Source organism: Bos grunniens, chromosome X (assembly GCF_055505025.1).
Source record: "Bos grunniens cultivar Pamir isolate PY7600 chromosome X, Bosgru_T2T1.0, whole genome shotgun sequence".
Lineage (NCBI taxonomy): Eukaryota > Metazoa > Chordata > Mammalia > Artiodactyla > Bovidae > Bos > Bos grunniens.
This window is the reverse complement of record NC_141194.1, coordinates 103200382-103222740: the sequence shown is the minus strand read 5'-3', so window position 1 is coordinate 103222740 and position 22359 is coordinate 103200382. Positions and strand designations below refer to the sequence as shown.

General features: G+C 36.6%; 1 protein-coding gene across 2 annotated transcripts in view; it reads left to right on the top strand.

The window, feature by feature from the left end:
* PCDH11X (protocadherin 11 X-linked) overlaps positions 1-22359 on the top strand; it is a 431541-nt gene that overhangs the window by 145700 nt on the left and 263482 nt on the right. The gene's annotated exons all lie outside the window — the stretch shown is intronic.

Genomic DNA, 22359 nt, shown 5'->3' with positions numbered 1-22359 from the left:
CTTCCAGCAAACAAAAGCCCAGGTCCAGACGGAGTCACAGCTGAATTCTACCAAAAATTTAGAGAAGAGCTAACACCTATCCTGCTCAAACTCTTCCAGAAAATTGCAGAGGAAGGTAAACTTCCAAACTCATTCTATGAGGCCACCATCACCCTAATACCAAAACCTGACAAAGATCCCACAAAAAAAGAAAACTACAGGCCAATATCACTGATGAACATAGATGCAAAAATCCTTAACAAAATTCTAGCAATCAGAATCCAACAACACATTAAAAGATCATACACCATGACCAAGTGGGCTTTATCCCAGGGATGCGAGGATTCTTCAATATCCACAAATCAATCAATGTAATACACCACATTAACAAATTGAAAAAGAAAAACCATATGATTATCTCAATGGATGCAGAGAAAGCCCTTGATGAAATTCAACATCCATTTATGATAAGAACTCTCCAGAAAGCAGGAATAGAAGGAATATACCTCAACATAATAAAAGCTATATATGACAAACCCACAGCAGACATTATCCTCAGTGGTGAAAAATTGAAAGCATTTCCTCTAAAGTCAGGAAAAAGACAAGGGTGCCCACTTTCACCATTACTATTCAACACAGTTTTGGAAGTTTTGGCCACAGCAATCAGAGCAGAAAAAGAAATAAAAGGAATCCAAATTGGAAAAGAAGAAGTAAAACTATCACTGTTTGCAGATGACATGATCCTCTACATAGAAAACCCTAAAGACTCCACCAGAAAATTACTAGAACTAATCAATGACTATAGTAAATTTGCAGGATATAAAATCAACACACAGAAATCCCTTGCATTCCTATACACTAATAATGAGAAAACAGAAAGAGAAATTAAGGAAACAATTCCATTCACATTGCAACAGAAAGAATAAAATACTTAGGAATATATCTACCTAAAAAACTAAAGACCTATATATAGAAAACTATAAAACACTGGTGAAAGAAATCAAAGAGGACACTAATAGATGGAGAAATATACCATGTTCATGGATTGGAAGAATCAATATAGTGAAAATGTGTATACTACTGAAAGCAATTTATAGATTCAGTGCAATCCCTATCAAGCTACCAACAGTATTCTTCACAGAGCTACAACAAATAATTTCACAATTTGTATGGAAATACAAAAAAACCTCGAATAGCCAAAGCTATCTTGAGAAAGAAGAATGGAACTGGAGGAATCAACCTACCTGACCTCAGGCTCTACTACAAAGCCACAGTTATCAAGACAGTATGGTTCTGGCACAAAGACAGAAATATTGATCAATGGAACAAAATAGAAAGCCCAGAGATAAATCCATGCACATATGGACACCTTATCTTTGACAAAGGAGGCAAGAATATACAATGGATTAAAGACAATCTCTTTAACAAGTGGTGCTGGGAAAACTGGTCAACCACTTGTAAAAGAATGAAACTAAGCAAGTTCTTAAGTGTTCATACAAACACTCATCAAAACAAACAAAAAAGACCATTCTCAATAACTTTTAGATATACAACATTTAACTTTCTTAAATAAGATATATCCTAATACTGACATTTGCAATCCTCACAGAAGGCATACATGATGATCTGCAAAAATGCAAAAACATCCAAGTGTAAAATTTGGAAGTATTCTTAGATCAGATCATATTGTCTAGTTCACAAAGTTCAGCAATGTCAAATGCATATTTTGTTTTCTATAAAAGTGTCTGACCTTTATTCAAAATGTCACTCTCATCTTATTCCCTAAATCATAATAATTTGATTCAGTTAAGATATACAAAGTAATTTGACTGGCTGTTTTTTTATACCATATATCATGAGATAAAATTCATAAAACCCTGTCAAAATAGTTCAATATGAATTTCATACAACTACCACTTCTAATTTAATGTTTATTATCTGAATTTCAAACACAGCTTTTGTAACCTTTAAAGATATTTATTTGGAAGTAAAATCACAAAATGCAAAAGGTAGTGAAAGTGAAGAGGAACTAAAGAGCCTCTTGATGAAAGTGAGAGAGAGTGAAAAAGCTGTCTTGAAAGTGAACATTGAAACTTATTTACAATGGATGGCCATGGAAGCAACCTACATATACATTAGCAGATTAATAGATAAAGAAGTTGTGGTACATATATACAATGCAATACTCCTAAGCCATAAAAAGGAACACATTTGAGGCAGTTCTAATGAGGTGGATGAACCTAGAGCCCGCTAAACAGACTGAAGTTAGTCAGAAAGAAAAATAAATGTCATATATTAATGCATATATATGGAATCTAGAAAAAATGGTACTAATGAACCTATTTGCAAGGCAGGAATAGAGATACAGACATAGGGAACAGACTTTGGACATAGCAGGGAAAGAAGAGAGTGGGATGTACTGAGAGAGTAACACTGAAACATATACACTACCATATGTAAATGAGATAGCTAATGAGAAGTTATATAACACAGGGAGCTAAATGTGGTACTCTGTGACAACCTAGAAGGGTGGGATGGGGTGGAGGGTTGAGGGGGAAGGTTCAAAAGGGAGGGGACATGTACACTTATGGCTGGTTCACATTGCTCTATGGCAGAACCCAAAACAATATTGGAAAACAGTTATCCTCCAATTAAAAATAAATTTTTAAAAAACAAAGAAAAAAGCAAAGATCATGACATCCAATCCCATATCCTCATGGCAAATAGATGGAGAAAAAAATGAAAGCAGTGGCAGTTTTATTTTCTTGGGCCCCAAAATCACTGTGGATGCTGACTGCAGCCATGAAATTTAAAAACACTTGCTCCTTGGAAGAAAAGCTACTACAAACTTAGTGAATTAAAAAGCAGAGACATCACTTTGCCAACAAAGGTCTGTATATTCAAAGCTATGATTTCTTTAGTAGTCATATAAGGATGTGAGAGGTGGACCATAAAGAAAGCTAAGAGCCGAAGAATGATGCTTTCAAAGTGTGGTGTTGGAAAAACTCTTGAGAGACCCTTGGACTGCACGGAGATCAAACCAGTCCATTCTAAAGGAAATCAGTCCTGAATATTCATTGGAAGGACTGATGCTGAAGCTGAACCTCCAATACTTTGGCCACCTGAGGCAAAGAACTGACTCACTGGAAAAGACCTTGACTCTGGGAAAGATTGAAGGCAGGAGGAGAAGGGAATAACAGAGGATGAGATGGTTGGATGACATCACCAACTCAATGGATATGAGTTTGAGCAAACTCTGGGAGTTGATGATGGACAGGGAAGCCTAGTGTGCTGCAGTTAAGGGGGTTGCAAAGAGTTGGACCCGACTGAGCAACCGAACTGACTGACTGACATATGCATAACCATTTTAATAACTATATTAAGCAAAGTCTACTTCTCATGTCCAGGGATAAATCTGTTACCCTGTAATTTATATTAAAAATAGATGCCTTATCATTTGAAATCAAGTATTTGGTGAGCATCCTTTTTAGTACCTTCAAACACCACTTGTAAAACATATCACATTTTTGTCCTTAATTCTCAAGTACTGAAAATGTACACATACATGAAAATTTTATATACCTTCAATTCTGAATGAATGGAACATCTGGACAGAAGAAGAGATCTAAAGTTAAATAATATAAACATCAGTTAGTGTACATTACATGGCCGGGACTAAGTTGAAATGAAGGAGACACTTAGTCTACAAAATTAAAAGGCACTCACTTTCAAGGTCTTGCAAGTGCTCTGATAGAGAAACCTCATCGTCTCACTGTAATCCTGACCCTGGCATGTTGAAGCTAACATGTAGAGAACTAATTATCTTGTTGCTTAACTTAAAAAATAATTTTAATCTTATCAGAAACAAATATTCATTCTTGACTCATATTATATCAATGTCCTCAGTTAATATAATCAGTACACTTGGCACAAAGCACATCAGTATGTTTCATGTTTTCCAGGTACCAAAATACAGAGGTACATAACAGTAAGAAAACATTTTCTCAAAAGTAATGATTAATCTCCAGAAAAATCAAGCCACCCTGAGTCATCGTCCATAAAAGTGAATCTTAATAATTAATTGAGAGCCTGAAAAATATGAGTGAAGTAAAACAATTTGTGTTGAAGGAGTATAGAATCAAAGGGAAGATATGTCAGACTGAAGTTCCACTGATTAAAAATTCTAGGTGCATTCTTATAATCTTCAACATTATAATGCTGTGATCATCATAAGAGTTATATTTATGGAGGAGGAATAGGACATATAAATGAAAAAAATAAATCTTAAATATGACCCAAGGTAGCTTAATTAGGCCCACGTATAAATTGTACCCATGAAGTGGAAGGGGCTTTACAGGGAACACAGACTGGGAAACAGGATTTATGACAGACTAGTCAAATCTCCTGACTGCTACTTAGTTCATTGATTTTTATTTTTGTCCAAGAAATTTACCTACCTTCTCAATTCATATTACTTCATTTAACTGTATTTAACCAGCAATAATGCCAAGAAGCATACATAAATATACACGTAGGTGGAAGGGGGGTTCAGGATGAGGAACACGTGTACACCCGTGGTAGATGCATGTTGATGTATGGCAAAACCAATACAATATTGTAAAGTAAAAAAAAAAAAAAACACGTGCAAACACACACACACACACACACACACACACAATGTCAAACTGCTATTTGGACACATTCTGAAGGGTTACTTTAATTTGTCCCTTTTATTTTTCTATAGAACTCTAATATAACCATAGTCTGATATTTTTCTTATGGCTGACAAGCTACTTAGAACAAATACATGCTAACTGAAGCAAGTGACAGATTTCAAAGTCACATCAGCAGTTTCTCTCCCTTAATAGTATTACTGAAATTCCATTAATTTGATATAATGTATTTTTAAAGCCCATTTATGTCTACACAAAAATAGTTAATTTTATATTTATTTCTGAAATTTGCAAACACATAGGGACTTTCACATGTTAATTCATTATGAAATCATGAAACTAGCTAAGTCAGAGTAATTAAGCTTATCTCTAGAGGTTGCTTTTTGAAATAATTAATTGAATATATATGTAGAAAAGCTATTATGGACACCCAAAGATTCTGGACCTAGTAAAATAAGGAGTTTAATCAGTTTATTACTGTCAAGGCAAAAAGGAAAATGGTTATAATTAGAGTATGGAGGTATATAATCATAATTCCCACATTAATACGCTTGATAACTCAGTAATTCATGTATTATTTCCTTGTCAGCTTTTTGAATTTTATGAATATTTGGATATTTAAAAATAATTATATATTGTGTTTTGTGGGATTCACAGACAGTTGCCAATGTAAGAATACAAAGCAAGTGTAAGTTGGATAAGAAGAATGAAAATTAAGGACATCATTTTATATTTGTAGACTTACCTGGGACTCAGTTTTCTTATCTATAAAAAATGAATATTGTGTTAGTCTTTGATCACCTAGAAACTTAAAACTACTCATTTATTATCTTTCAATTGTTTGGGTCAGAAGTTCAGGCAAGTTTGACTGGGTTCTTTGCCTAGGGTCTCACAAGGCCAAGGCTTTTATCTGGAGCCATGGGGAAGAATTTGTTTCTAAGCTCTTTCAGGTGGTGGAAAATTTTAGTTCCTGGACTGAGATCCCATTTTCTTGCTGACTATCTGCCAGGGACCACTCTTAGTTTCTAGAGGCCACTCTTTAGGTCCTTAATCCTTGGTCCACTTCATCTCCACAAAAGAAATAGCTCCCATGTGTTGAATCCTTTTAGAATTTCGAATCTCTCTGACATCTTCTGCTACCAGCTAGAGAAAATGGTCTATTTTTAAAGGGGTTATGTAATTAGATCAGGCCTACTAATCTTTTTTATGAACATTAAGCCAGTTGATTAGTAACTTTAATTGCATCTGCAAAATTCCTCTTGATATTATTTTAACACAATCATAGACATCTCATCATATTCCAAGTCCCAGAGAGTCTGATGTACAACTTGAGAGAGGAATTTTAGTATTCTGCCTATTGCAAAGATGTTGAACGAAAATTATCCTAGATCAGATCAGATCAGTCGCTCAGTCGTGTCCGACTCTTTGCGACCCCATGAATCGCAGCACGCCAGGCTTCCCTGTCCATCACCAGCTCCTGGAGTTCACTCAGACTCACGTCCATTGAGTCAGTGATACCATCTAGCCATCTCATCCTCTGTCGTCCCCTTCTCCTCCTGCCCCCAATCCCTCCCAGCATCAGAGTCTTTTCCAATGAGTCAACTCTTGGCATGAGGTGGCCAAAGTACTGGAGTTTCAACTTTAGCATCATTCCTTCCAAAGAAATCCAAGGGCTGATCTCCTTCAGCATGGACTAGTTGGATCTCCTTGAAGTCCAAGGGACTCTCAAGGGTCTTCTCCAACACCACACTTCAAAAGCATCAATTCTTTGGTGCTCAGCGTTCTTCACAGTCCAACTCTCACATGCATACATGACCACAGGAAAAGCCATAGCCTTGACTAGACGAACCTTTGGTGGCAAAGTAATGTCTCTGCTATTCAATATGCTATCTAAGTTGGTCATAACTTTCATTCCAAGGAGTAAGGGTCTTTGAATTTCATGGCTGCAGTCACCATCTGTAGTGATTTTGGAGCCCCCCAAAATAAAGTCTGACACTGTTTCCACTGTTTCCCCATCTATTTGCCATGAAGTGATGGGACTGGATGCCATGATCTTCGTTTTCTGAATGTTGAGCTTTAAGCCAACTTTTTCACTCTCCACTTTCACTTTCATCAAGAGGCCTTTTAGTTCCTCTTCACTTCCTGCCATAAGGGTGGTGTCATCTGCATATCTGAGGTTATTGATATTTCTCCTGGCAATCTTGATTCCAGCTTGTGGTTCTTCCAGTCCAGCATTTCTCATGATGTACTCTGCATAGAAGTTAAATAAACAGGGTGACAATATACAGCCTTGACGTACTCCTTTTCCAATTTGGATCCAGTCTGTTGTTCCATGTCCAGTTCTAACTGTTGCTTCCTGACCTGCATACAAATTTCTCAAGAGGCAGATCAGGTGGTCTGGTATTCCCATCTCTTTCAGAATATTCCACAATTTATTGTGATCCACACAGTCAAAGGCATTGGCATAGTCTATAAAGCAGAAATAGATGTTTTTCTGGAACTCTCTTGCTTTTTCCATGATCCAGCAGATGTTGGCAATTTGATCTCTGGTTCCTCTGCCTTTTCGAAAACCAGCTTGAACATCCAGAAGTTCGCAGTTCACGTATTACTGAAGCCTGGCTTGGAGAATTTTGAGCATTACTTCACTAGCGTGTGAGATAAGTGCAATTTTGTGGTAGTTTGAGCATTCTTTGGCATTGCCTTTCTTTGAGATTGGAATGAAAACTGACCTTTTTCAGTCCTGCGGCCACTGCTGAGTTTTCCAAATTTGCTGGCATACTGAGTGCAGCACTTTCATAGCATCATCTTTCAGGATTTGGAATAGCTCAACTGGAATTCTATCACCTCCACTAGCTTTGTTCATAGTGATGCTTTCTAAGGCCCACTTGAATTCACATTCCAGGATGTCTGGCTCTATGTCAGTGATCACACCATCGTGATTATCTGGGTAGTGAAGATCTTTTTTGTACAGTTCTTCTGTGTATTCTTGCCATGTCTTCTTAGTATCTTCTGCTTCTGTTAGGTCCATACCATTTCTGTCCTTTATCGAGCCCATCTTTGAATGAAATGTTCCTTTGGTATCTCTGATTTTCTTGAAGAGATCTCTAGTCTTTCCCATTCTGTTATTTTCCTCTATTTCTTTGCATTGATCTCTGAAGAAGGCTTTCTTATCTCTTCTTGCTATTCTTTCGAACTCTGCATTCAGATGTTTATATCTTTCCTTTTATCCTTTGCTTTTCACTTCTCTTCTTTTCACAGTTATTTGTAAGGCCTCCCCAGACAGCCTTTTTTTTTTTTTTTTTTTTTGCACTTCTTTTCCATGGGTATGGTCTTGATCCCTGTCTCCTGTACAATGTCACGAATATCATGCCATAGATCATCAGGCACTCTATCTATCAGATATAGGCCCTTAAATCTATTTCTCACTTCCAATGTATAATCACAAGCGATTTGATTTAGGTCATACCTGAATGGTCTAGTGGGTTTCCCTATTTTCTTCAATTTAAGTCTGAATTTGGCAATAAGGAGTTCATGGTCTGAGCCACAGTCAGCTCCTGGTCTTGTTTTTGCTGACTGTATAGAGCCTCTCCATTTTTGGTTGCAAAGAATATAATCAATCTGATTTTGGTGTTGACCATCTGGTGATGTCCATGTGTAGAGTCTTCTCTTGTGTTGTTGGAAGAGGGTGTTTGTTATGACCAGTGCATTTTCTTCGCAAAAATCTATTAGTCTTTGCCCTGCTTCATTCCCTATTCCAAGGCCAAATTTGCCTGTTACTCCAGGTGTTTCTTGAGTTCGTACTTTTGCATTCCAGTCCCATATAATGAAAAGGACATCTTTTTGGGGTGTTAGTTCTAAAAGGTCTTGTAAGTCTTCATAGAATCGTTCAACTTATTCTTACCAAACCAGTCTATGGAAGTAAAGTGGACTCTGGATAATTTATAATACATACTATCAATTTTTCAGGGGCTGTTCATTTTACTTCTACCTCAGGTGAAGAAAAAATAAGCAAAATATACCATTGCATATTCTCTGGCTAAAGCAATGTGAGATTGACTTCAACAGACAACACTGGAAGAGGTAGGAACAGTGTGTATTGTCCTCCATCATTAATGAACAGCAATTTCAGCCTTACTGAAAAGCTAATTAGCCTAACTATTCACAAATATAGTCTCTAAAGTAAATATTCAAGAAAGAAAAGAAGAAGCATTGTATTTGCATTGAGCATGCCATCAGCTACACTATGGGGTCTGCTGATTTTGTCTTGCATGTTTCTAAAGCCTCAGTATATATTATCTAATAGGTTAAATAAAACAGTGCTTTATCAGTAGAATACCAAACTTCCTGATAATGCCAAGCATCAAAGTTTTATTGATATTATGGGAGCATAAAAATGATTTGCATATGTTTTGTAAAATTACTTAGGCAGAGCATTGAACCATGTATATTTCAATATTTTCGGAGATACTGGGGATACTTCAGTTCATTTCAGTTCAATCGCTCAATCGTGTCTGACTCTTTGGCACCCCATGGACTGAAGCACGTCAGGCCTCCCTGTCCATTGCCAACTCCCAGCGTTTCCTCAAACTCATGTCCATCAAGTCGGTGATGACATACAACTATTTCATCCTCTGTTGCCCCCTTCTCCTCCTACCTTAAATCTTTCCCAGAATCATGGTCTTTTCCAAAGAGTCAGTTGCTTGCCTCAGGTGGCCAAAGTATTGGAGTTTCAGCTTCAACATCAGCCCTTCCAATGAACATTCAGGACTGATTTCCTTTAGGATGGACTGGTTGGATCTCCTTGCAGGCCAAGAGACTCTCAAGAGTCTTCTCCAACACCACAGTTCAAAAGCATCAATTCTTTGGCGCTCAGCTTTCTTTATAGTCCAACTCTCACATCCATACATGACTACTGGAAAAACCACAGCCTTGACTAGATGGACCTTTGATGGCAAAGTAATGTATCTGCTATTTTATATGCTGTCTAGGATGGTCATAAATTTTTTTTCAAGGAGTAAGCGTCATTTAAGTTCATGGCTGCAGTCATCATCTGCAGTGATTTTGGAAGGCCCAAAACAGTCTGTCCCTGTTTCCACTGCTTCTCCATCTATTTGGCATGAAGTGATGGGACCAGATGCCGTGATCTTCATTTTCTGAAAGTTTAGTTTTAAGCCAACTTTTTCACTCTCCACTTTCAACTTTCATCAAGATGCTCTTTAATCTCCACTTTCTGCAATAAGGATGGTGTCATCTGCTTATCTGAGGTTATTGATACTCTCTCAGCAATCTTGATTCAGCTTGTGCTTCTTCCAGCCCAGCATTTCTCATGGTATATTCTGTATAGAAGTTAAATAAGCAGAGTGACATACTCCTTTTCCTATTTGGAACCAGTCTTTTGTTCCATGTCCAGTTCTAATTGTTGCTTCCTGACCTGCATAGAGATTTCTCAAGATGCAGGACAGGTGGTCTGGTATTCCCATCTCTTTAAGAATTTTCCAGAGTTTGTTGTGGTTCACACAGTCAAAGGCTTTGGCATAGTCAATAAAGCAGAAATAGATGTTATTTCTGGAACTCTCTTGATTTTTCAATGATCCAACAGATGTTGGCAATTTGATCTCTGGTAACTCTGCCTTTTCTAAATTCAGCTTGAATATCTGGAAGTTCAAGGTTTACGTACTGTTGAAGCCTGGCTTAGAGAATTTTGAGCACCACTTTGCTAGTGTGTGAAATGAGTGCTAGCGTGTGAGATGACTGCAATTGTGCGGTAGTTTGAGCATTCTTTGGCATTGCCTTTCTTAAGGATTAGAATGAAAACAACTTTTCCAGTCCTGTGGCCACTGCTGAGCTTTCCAAATTTGCTGGCATATTGAGTGAAGCACTTTCACAGCATCATCTTTTAGAATTTGAAATAGCTCAACTGGAATTCTATCACTTCCACTAGCTTTGTTCGCCGTGATGCTTCCTAAGGCCCACTTGACTTCACATTCCAGGATGTCTGACTCTAGGTTGGTGATCACACCATTGTGATTATCTGGGTCATGAAGATCTTTTTTTTTTTTTTTGTATATTTCTTCTGTGTGTTGTTGCCACCTCTTCTTAATATCTTCTGCTTCTGTTAGGTCCATCGCACTTCTGTCCTTTATTGTGTCCATCTTTGCATGAAATATTCCCTTGGTATCTCTAATTTTCTTGAAGAGATCTCTAGTCATTCCCATTCTGTTATTTTCCTCTATTTATTTGCATTGATCACTGAGGAATGCTTTCTTATCTCTCCTTGCCATTCGTTAGAACTCTGCATTCAGATGCTTATATCTTTCCTTTTCTCCTTTGCCTTTAGCTTCTCTTCTATTCACAGCTATTTGTAAGGTCTCCTCAGACAACCATTTTGCCCTTTCCATTTCTTTTCCATGGGGATGGTCATGATCCTTGCCTCCTGTACAATGGCATGAACCTCCATCCATAGTTCTTCATGCACTCTGTCTATGAGATCTAATATCTTGAATCCATTTGTCACTTCCACTGTATAATCATAAGGGATTTGACAGGTTGTATCTGAATGGTCTAGTGGTTTCCCCTACTTTCTTAAATACTTGGTAACATGTAATTACGACTTTTTCTGGTTATATTATATTTAGTATAAATTACTTTAAGCTGTTTTAGATGAACATATTTTATCACAAACTTTGTAATACTTGTTTCAATTTATGAAATTGGAATGCTATAAGACATTACTGTTAGAAAATCTATTTAATGTGTTTTTCCATTGAAACACTTAACTTTAATGTTTTTGATAAATCTTTGCATCATTTAATTTGCTACATTTAAGTATGATGGAATAAGTAAAAGGAAATTACAGTACTATCAGAAATTGATTTTGCATACTTTAGGCTTTTATCATTTTCAGTTCAGTTCAGTTGCTCGGTCGTGTCCGACTCTTCACGACCCCATGAATCACAGCACGCCAGGCCTCTCTGTCCATCACCAATTCCCGGAGTTCACTCAGACTCACGTCCATCGAGTCAGTGGTGCCATCCAGTCATCTCATTCTCTGTCGCCCCCTTCTCCTCCTGCCTCCAATCCCTCCCAGCATCAGAGTCTTTTCCAATGAGTCAACTCTTCACATGAGGTGGCCAAAGTACTGGAGTTTCAGCTTCAGCATCATTCCCTCCAAAGAAATCCCAGGGCTGATCTTCAGAATGGACTGGTTGGATCTCTTTGCAGTCCAAGGGACTCTCAAGAATATTCTCCAAAACCACAGTTCAAAAGCATCAATTCTTTGGCGCTCAGCTTTCTTCACAGTCCAACTCTCACATCCACACATGACCACAGGAAAAACCATAGCCTTGACTAGGCAGACCTTTGGTGGCAAAGTAATGTCTCTGCTTTTGAATATGCTATCCAGGTTGGTCATAACTTCCCTTCCAAGGAGTAAGCGTCTTTTAATTTCATGGCTGCAGTCACTATCTGCAGTGATTTTGGAGCCCCAAAAAATAAAGTCTGACACTGTTTCCACTGTTTCCCCATCTATTTCCCATGAAGTGATGGGACCGGATGCCATGATCTTCGTTTTCTGAATCTTGAGCTTTAAGCCAACTTTTTCACTCTCCACTTTCAGTTTCATCAAGAGGCTTTTTAATTCGTCTTCACTTTCTGCCATAAGGGTGGTGTCATCTGCATATCTGAGGTTATTGATATTTCTCCTGGCAATCTTGATTCCAGCTTGTGTTTCTTCCAGTCCAGCGTATCTCATTTTAGCCTCTATATTTATAACACTTGTTAAACTACCAAGAAAAAAGAAATTAAGGTAATGAAATTAAATAATGAATTAAGTAATGAAATTAAATGTTCTAAAGCAGTAATTTTAAAGAAGGGGTTATACTTACCATAGAGTGACTTGTGAATCATGACTTTTTGGGTATGTGTTCCAGTTCTGTGAGCCATCTCACACATGACTAATTACTTAATGTGCAGAATGATTTGGATGATGCAATATATTTTTTGAACTATTTCACTTAGCATGTAACCAGACTTTTAAGTCATCGAAATAAATCATGTAGAAATTTTCTGTGTTTAAAGTCAACCTTCTCAAAATAACCACAAGATATTTATGGCACTTTACAATTTCCATATCTCTTTTGATTGTTTGGTAACTTCCTAAAGATAAATCTACCTCCACAGAAAGAATAGGGTAAATTTTCTGTCTGATGATATATACTTTGTTGGATTGAAAATTACTTGGTTTATAATGAGTCATTCAAAAACAACAAAGGTATGTGCTGAGGGTCTGTTTTTTACCAGGTACAATGCTGGAATGCATAGATATATATGCATTGTGGTCCCCTCTAGAAGAGTTGACAGTCCAATAAGCGATCATAAGTTGCAAAATCAATTAGCTTTGTGGCTTTCTCCTTTTATTCATAACAACTTTATAGATTTTGATAGCTTTTAATATTCATCTAAGGAGGCTAATTATTTTGAAAATCTGTCTAGCTGATTTTGAGTTCATAAAGAAAGGGGAAGAATGTTTGGAGGTCACAACTGTTATGAATATAGCTCTAAAACCATGCCATAGGTTAGAATTTAAAAATTTTGAATCAAAAGACTGATAGAAGACATTCTATGAAAACTCTGTAAATTCAATTGATATATGCTAGAATTATGATCAAATAATGCAAATTAATACTTTAATGAAATATTAAGTAAAAATAAACTAATTTAAAGTTAAATAATTGATATTAGAGTTTTGGCATTCTAATATGTGTGTGTGATATATATATGTATGTGTTTTAGTAACTCAAACATGTTCAACTCTTTGCAACCCCATGACTGCAGCATCTCAGGTTCCTCTGTCCATGGGATTCTCCAGGCAAGAATACAAGAGTGGGTAACCATTCCCTTCTCCAAGGGATCTTTCGGACCCAGGGCTTGAACCTGGGTCTCCTGAACTGCTTGTGGATTCTTTACCATCTGAGCCACTAGGAAGTCCATACATATGTACTTGGTTCAGTTCAGTTGCTCAGTGGAGTCTGACTCTTTGCGACCCCATGGATGGCAGCATGTCAGGCCTCCCTGTCCATCACCAACTCCTAGAGTTTGCCCAAACTAGTGTCCATTAAGTCGGTGATACCATCCAACCATCTCATCTTTTGTCATTCTCTTCTCCTCCTGCCTTCAATCTTTCCCAGCATCAGGGTCTTTTCCAGTGATTCAGTTCTCTACATCAGGTGGCCAAACTATTGGAGCTTTAGCTTCAGCATCAGCCCTTCCAATGAATATTCAGGATTGATTTATTTTAGGATTGACTGGTTTGATCTCCTTGCAGTCCAAGGAACTCTCAAGAGTCTTCTCCAACACCACAATTCAAAAGCATCAATTCTTCAGCATTCAACTTTCTTTATGGTCCAACTCTTACATCCATACATGACTACTGGAAAAACCATAACTTTGACTATACGGACCTTTGTTGGCAAAGTGACGTCTTTGTTTTTTACTATGCTGTCTATGTTGGTCATATCTTTTCTTCCAAGCAGTAAGATTCTTTTAATTTCATGGCTGCAATCACCATCTGCAGTGATTTTGGAGCCCAAGAATGTAAAGTTTATCACTGTTTCCATTGTTTACCCATCTGGTTTTTGGTTTTAGTTGCTAAGTCATGTCCAACTCTTGTGACCCCAGGGACTGCAACCTGCCAGGCTCCTTTGCCCATGGGATTCTCTGGGCAAGAATACTGGAGTTGGTTGTCATTTCCTTCTCCTGGGGATCTTCCTGACCCAGGGGTCTAACCCAGATCTCCTGTGTGGCAGGCAGATTCTTTACCAACTGAGCTACAGGAAAGCACATCTATTTGCCATGTAATGATGGGACTGGATGCCATGACTGTTGTTTTTTGAATGCTGAGTATGAAGCCAGCTTTTTCACTCACCTCTTTCACTTTCAAGAGGCTCTTCAGTTCATATGTGTGTGTGTATATATATATATATATATATTTTTTTAAATCATTGTCCTCTTTTTAGAATTGTGTAAACAAAGTAGCAGTATTTTTTAATGAATTAATTTATTTAATCATGCACTTTTTTATTTTTTTAATTTATTTATTTTAATTAGAGGCTAATTACAATATTTTATTGGTTTTGCCATACATCAACATGAATCCTCCACACGTGCACACGTGTTTCCAATCCTGAACTCCCCTCCCACCTCCCTCCCCATACCATCCCTCTGGGTCATCCCAGCACACCAGCCCCAAGCTAAATAGAGGTTCATTACTTTACAATATTGTAGTAGTTTTTGCTACACATTAACATGAATCAACCATGGGTGTACATGTGTCCACCATCCTGAACACCCCTCCCACCACCTTCCCCATCCCATCCCTCAGGGTTGTCACAGTGTACTGGCTTTGAGTGACCTGTTTCATGAATTGAACTTTGACTGGTAATTCTTTTCACATATGGTAATATACATGTTTCAATGTTATTTGCTCAAATCACCCCATCTTTACCTTCTCCCACTGAGTCCAAAAGTCTGTTCTTTATATCTGTGTCTCTTTTGCTGTGTACATATAGGGACACAGTTACCATCTTTCTAAATTTCATATATATATATATATATATGCATTAATATACTGTATTGGTGTTTTTCTTTCTGACTTACTTCACTCTGTATTATAGGCTCCAGTTTCATCCACCTCATTAGAAATAGTTAAACATAGAGTATAGAGTGTTTATTCACTCTTTCTTCCATTTAGAAACTAACATGATATATGCCCAAACCAATACAATATTGTAAATTTAAAAAATAAAATAAATTAAAAATAATAAAGTTCAGGAATCTATAAAAAAATAAATAAAGCAGAAAACAAAATTACATGATAAAAAAACTAAAAAAAATAAATAAAACTACAGATACAAGTAAAATGGATTCAAAAATAAAAAAAATAAAATTTAAAGATCCTGAAGTTTGTAAGGAACATAAGACTTTTAGTTTGTCCTTTGTTTCTAACACAAACTTTACCAAACTCATAAAAGAAAGATAATAATCACTGATTTCTTTTTTTAAAAAAGTGAATCTATCCTCTTTCCTTTCATGTGTTTTTCTTCCTGAGTCTTTTCTGAAATTAATACAACATTGTGTGTGTGTGTATAGACCTTTAAGGAGATTTATTTTCAACTGGTGAAGTATCAAATATATTCAAATATTTCTCTCCAAACATGGTATAAGCAAATAAACTTATGCAAATAATTATCTGAACTCAAACTGCAGTCATCCATCTTCTTTGTTCTCTAAAGAAAATTTCTTCACCACTGATTATTGACATAATGGATTCCTATAAAACCATCAAATATACATAATCAGGTAATAAGATTTCCTTTAACTTTGGTTTGCTGCAACTTGTTTTATCTTTCAATTATTATTGAAGTTGCTTTTGAGTAAAATAAATGGTAACAATTTTCTGACATTAGCATTGAATTATAACATCATTGAATTAAATATAAGAAGCCATCTATAAAATTTTTAATTCAAGCATTTAAAATTATCTGAATTATTTACATGTAGGAGTCCAAAAGCATAGCAGTCATACAGCTAAGATATATTCATTTTTATGAAGATAGAAAGTTTATTTGGAATGCCTATTTATGCATAACTTTTGATGAGAGTTGTTCATGTGTTTAATTTTACATCATTTATAGGACATTAATCACAAATTGGAAAAGACTCTGATGCTTGGAGGGATTGGGGCAGGAGGAGAAGGGGATGACAGAGGATGAGATGGCTGGATGGTATCACTGACTTTATGGACGTGAGTCTGAGTGAACTTCTGGAGTTGGTGATGGACAGGGAAGCCTGGCGTGCTGTTGTTCATGGGGTCGTGAAGAGTCGGACACGACTGAACGACTGTACTGAACTGAACTGAATCACAAATAATAGGTTTCTGAGATTTTTGAAGTAATACAAAAATAATAAAGCTATGATGATAAACATCTTTCTTTATCACCTTCATATCTACCTGATTCCAAGTTCTCTTCAAGTCCAAAATAGTTCATATGTTTCTATTAACATCTAAATTTATGATCTTATTTTCTTATGTTTTGGTAATTTTTTTTGTATTGAAGTAAAGCATACAATTTTACTATCTTTCATCTTAAATATTAAGATTATTTTATAAATGATTTTCTGGTTTCAAGCTGTGTCCTCTGCAGACAATCGAACCAATTGGTATGAGAATCATTTTCCTATAGTCAGGGCCTTCCATCGTAGCTCAGTCAGTAAAGAATTTGCCTGCAGTGCAGGACACCAGGGTGCCACCACATCACTTTGTGGCAAATAGATGGGGAAACAGTGGAAACAGTGACTGACTTTATTTTGTTGGGCTCCAAAATCACTGCAGATGGTGATTGCAGCCATGAAATTAAAAGACGTTTACTCCTTGGAAGGAAACTTATAACCAACCTAGACAGCACATTAAAAAGCAGAAACAGTACTTTGCCAACAAAGGTCCATCTAGTCAAGGCTATGGTTTTTCCAGTAGTCATGTATGGATGTGAGAGTTGGACTATGAAGAAAGCTGAGTGCCAAAGAACTGATGCTTTTGAATTGTGGTGTTGGAGAAGATTCTTGCGAGTCCTTTGGACTGCAAGGAGATCTAACCAGTCCATCCTAAAGGAGATCAGTCCTGGGTGTTCATTGGAAGGACTGATATTGAAGCTGAAACTCCAAAACTTTGGCCAACTGACGGGAAGAGCTGACTCATTTGAAAAGACCCTGATGTTGGGAAAGACTGAGGGCAGGAGGAGAAGGGGATGACAGAGGATGAGTATCACCAACTCAATGGACATGAGTTTGGGTGGACCTCGGGGGTTGGTGATGGACAGAGAGGCCTGGCATGCTGCCGTTCATGGGGTCACAAAGAGTCGGACATGACTGAGCAACTGAACTGAACTGAACATGATAAATGACTTCATCCAAAAAGCACTGGTATTCTGGTTCTCTCTATTCAAATATTAAGATAATGTCTAATTCACCAAATAAAACTCAGGACAATACACACTTAAGAGACATGTACAAACCAGAAATACTTCCCCTGGGACACTGTTGATAGAATATCACTCACAGGAGAGAATATAAATCCTTCAGGGAGACTGAAAAAATGAAAGCCTAAAATTAGAGAATACAAAGGAACAGATTACTTTTCAATTCAATAAGGGTCTGTAATTTTACACTGCTCAGGTGCAGATGAAAACTACTTAGGTCAGAATCAAGTCAGTACAGTAAGAGCACTATAAATAATGAGCTGTTTTCTGGTGAGTCAATCACTACCAACTGCCTGTTTAAAATGTCAGAGCAGTCAAGGTCAGTTGACATTCAGCTGATGGCAGCACTGACCTAGTGTCACTTACACACAGTCTTTAAATTAAATTTGAAGTCTCAAAAAAGGATTATCTTTGTTTTTAGAGACAATATTTGAATCAATAATTTTGGGGGCACTGCACTCTAAGAGTGATATGGGTTGATTCAGATTTACAAGCTGTAGACAATTGTCCATTAAAGCAATTACATTAACACTTCAGGCTGGTTAGAAATCAATATTGAGGCAGAGGCTGAATATTTCCATATTTTTTTTCTCTGTCACTATGTTGTCACCAAATCTTTTAGAAATCAGTGTTTTGAATGCACTTTACACTCCACAACCAGGACTAAAGAGTGAGGTAATGAGAAAAGGAGAATCCAGTCAGGAAGAGAAAGGAATTCATAATAGAAATAACTAGAATGAAATGTGGTTTAAAAAAATAACTTTTATTATTATTAATATTAAAGGAACAAAGTATGTTTCCTCTGAAATAACTTGATTAGACACTCTTTGTGACTTGTTTTAAATTAGGTACTTTTCAAGTAGATAACTAATGTAAACTCATCTTGTTGAAAATTTGCTTAGTTACACATTCAGCAAGCCTAATGGCTTGTTTTGATTATTTTTGCCCTTTATGGAGTAAGTGTAAAGTAACACTAATTAAAAATGTTTCTAATGAATAATCCATGTGCATTACCTTCCAAAGTTTAGCTTGAGGGGTCTACATTGACAAAAACACATTTTGTTCCCTTCAGTTAATTCCATTAGCAGGACTCCTCTTTGACTTTGCGGGAACATTTAGATTTTCCTCCAGAGCATGTTAGAGCACAGAATGATTAGCAGAACATTTGAAGGAACCACAGCTCAGGGATAATGGTAATGAGTCCTATAGCACTGTGCAAGCGCTGGGGCCATTTATAGATGTTCTGTGCAATGGTGGATAAAATAGGGTTGCACTATATTGTACCAGAAGCATTTTCTCTAGAGCCCTCAGTAAGTCCCTTCTATGCTAAATAATTCAAATGTATATTTTGTATTCAGTAAACAATTACAAAGAAAAGGTAATGAAGTTGTAAAAAGAGTTTTGCTCAGTCAGTATAAGTTTTTAAACTTAAAAGGAAAGTGAATACGTAAAACGATCCCAAATTGTCTACTGAATTGCTAAGAGTAAGATTAACAGAGATAACGGGCAACCTACAAAATATGTAGGCATTTATGCTTATTAAAATTTGATTTGTGATTCTTTCCTGACAATTGAGACATTTTAGTCTATATTTATTATTTACATTTTTGAATGAACATAATAGAGTAATCAGAAAAATGTATTAATGGAAAAAATTCCTGAATTTATCTTTTAGTTTTATTTTTTTCTCCCATTAACTATAATTTTATTGTTACAATGCTCACAATTTGAAAAATTCTGTCTTAGGAATCTTGGGATCATGTAAATTCTCTTTTACCTGCTCATTAGCAGATCTTCGATTTTAGGTAAATCTCAACTGAGACCTAAATAGCCAGTTACCCTAATTTGTAATTTAATAATATGAGTGTTTGCCAATAGCATACACCTGAAAAATTTTGGATCTACAAATGCCTTTGACTATGTAGATTTCCAGACAGACTCAAAATATAACCCAGAAAGTTACTAATAAAATTTGCCACAGAGCCCCTCCAGTGATGATTGGTCTGTGGATGAATTTTTCACTTACAAACTTGCTGTCAGAACATCTCTCACCTTAGAAATATTTGATCTTCTTTCATTTTGAATATGGTAGCAGATAATATCTCAACCATTTTATGACTCAATATTTTCTATCATATAGAAGTGACCTTTATTTTAGTCCATATTCTCCGTTACACATGGACATATAAAATTTACATTTTTAAATGAGCCTGTGTTCTATAATATAATTAAGTTCAGTTCAGTCACTCAGTCGTGTTTGACTCTTTGCAACCCCATGAACCGCAGTATGCCAGGCCTCCCTGCCAATCACCAACTCCCGGAGTCCACCCAAACTCATGTCCATTGAGTTGGTGATGCCATCCAACCATCTCATCCTCTGTCATCCCCTTCTCCTCCTGCCCTCAGTCTTTCCTAGTGTCAGAGTCTTTTCAAGTGAGTCAGCTCTTCGTGTCAGGTGGCCAAAGTATTGGAGTTTCAGCTTCAATATCAGTCCTTTCAATGAACACCCAAGACTGATCTCCTTTAGGATGGACTGGTTGGATCTCCTTGCAGTCCAAGGGACTCGCAAGAGTCTTCTCCATCACTACAGTTCAAAAGCATCAATTCTTTGGCACTCAGTTTTCTTTATAGTCCAACTCGCACATCCACACATGACCACTGGAAAAACCATAGCCTTTACTAGATGGACCTTTGTTGACAAAGTAATGTCTCTGCTTTTTAATATGCTGTCTAGGTTGGTTATGAGTTTCCTTCCAAGGAGTAAGTGTCTTTTAATTTCATGGCTGCAATCACCATCTGCAGTGATTTTGGAGCCCAGAAAAATAAAGTCAGCCGCTGTTTCCACTGTTTCCCCATCTATCTGCCATGAAGTGATGGGAGCGGATGCCATGATCTTAAATTAGTACTTATAAAATCAGTCAAGATCTATTAATATTATTTTAATAATTTATTTTAAATAATTTCAACATTTATTATAACTTGGTAATAATAGTAAACATGTATATACCACTTAACTGAGTATCAGACTCTGTTCTATTAATGCATATTATATTATTTATGAAATATTTTGAATTCTGTTTTCCAGATTATGAAACTGAGGCATAGCATAAATCTCAGATGTAAACACAGTCACTTATTTCTAGAATCCATGCTCTTAACTTTGAGACTATAGTAGAAATCTTAAGATATTCTGGATAATAGAACCTTAGATCTCTATTGCAAATATCTTTCAGAGCTTAAAAATACTTTTGTTACATATAACCTTTAGGAAAAGCGAGCAATGTTTATGCCCTACTAAGTCTTAAACCAGATTCAGAGGATCTGCAATTTCACATAGACTCTAAGAAGTAACACTTCCTGGAAATTCTAAATCAAAAGAAACATGTTCTTGAATTAATAAAAATGAAAAAAAACTAACTCATATTTTGTGGGCTTCAATGTAAAAAATACATGGTGTGCTATGATGAATAATGTCCTCCCAAAGACATTCATGTTGTAATCCCTGGGATCAGTGAATGTGAAACTTTAGGTAACAAAGGCTAATTAAATTTTCAGATGGAATTAAGGTTGCTAACCAGATGATATTAAGATAGGCATAGTAGCCTGAATTATCCAGGTGAGTTCTATGTAATCAAAAGTGGAATTAAATGTGTAAGAGAAGGACAGATCAGGAAATCATGGTGATGGGAAGCTGGGCATTCTGACCTCTACAGGCTTTGAAAATGGAGAAAAGTGGGATATGAGTGGCTCAGGAAACTAGAAAGGGATTCTTCCCAAGAGCCTCCAGAAAGGAACAGTGCCCAACTGACACCTTGCCTTTAGAGCCCAGCAAGACCCATTTTGGATTTCTGATGGTCAGAATTATAATATAGATTTTGTTAAACTAGTCTATAATACAGATTTTGTTAAACCACTAGTCTATGGTGATTTGTTACAGCAGTGACAGGAAATTGACAGGAAATTAATACACATAAGCATGCCACATATTTTTTCAGAATATCTGAATGTTCTTCAATGCAAGACAGTCTTTTTGGAAATTGCTCAGAAAAATAGTGATAAGTCAATTTGATTCCAGGTTGTTGTCATTAGCACGTAGCTCACATAACAAATTCACCATCTATCTAAGTGTCAAGGACTTTTCTAAATGTTTTAATATGCCAATTCATTTAATTTTCACAATAACTGTATGGTATAGATTCCATTATCCTCCCCATTTCATAGATAAGCAAACTGAGGAACAGAGCGTTTAGATAATTGGTTGTACTAGTAAGTGGTAATGAAAAGATCTAGGCTTCTTGGCTCTAGAGGCCATGTTCTTAACAATCAAGCATCCTGCCTTTCAAAGAAGATTAAAAAAAAAAAATCTTGTGATATGACTGATATTGTAAACAAGGTAAATGGCAGGGAATTTAGCCTCATGAAAGTAGAAGAGCTTCCTTGTCTTATTCTTTCACTTTATTGATGAGGAATATCAGGATACAGGTAAGTGAAAGGATTCGTCTAAGCTCATGAATACTGTTCATGGGGTTCTGGAGGCAAGAATAATGAAGTGGTTTGCCATTCCCTTCTCCAGTGGACCACATTCTGTCAGACGTCTCCACCATGACCTGCCTGTCTTGGGTGGTCCCACACAGCATGGCTTAGTTTCACTGAGTTAGACAAGGCTGTGGTCCATC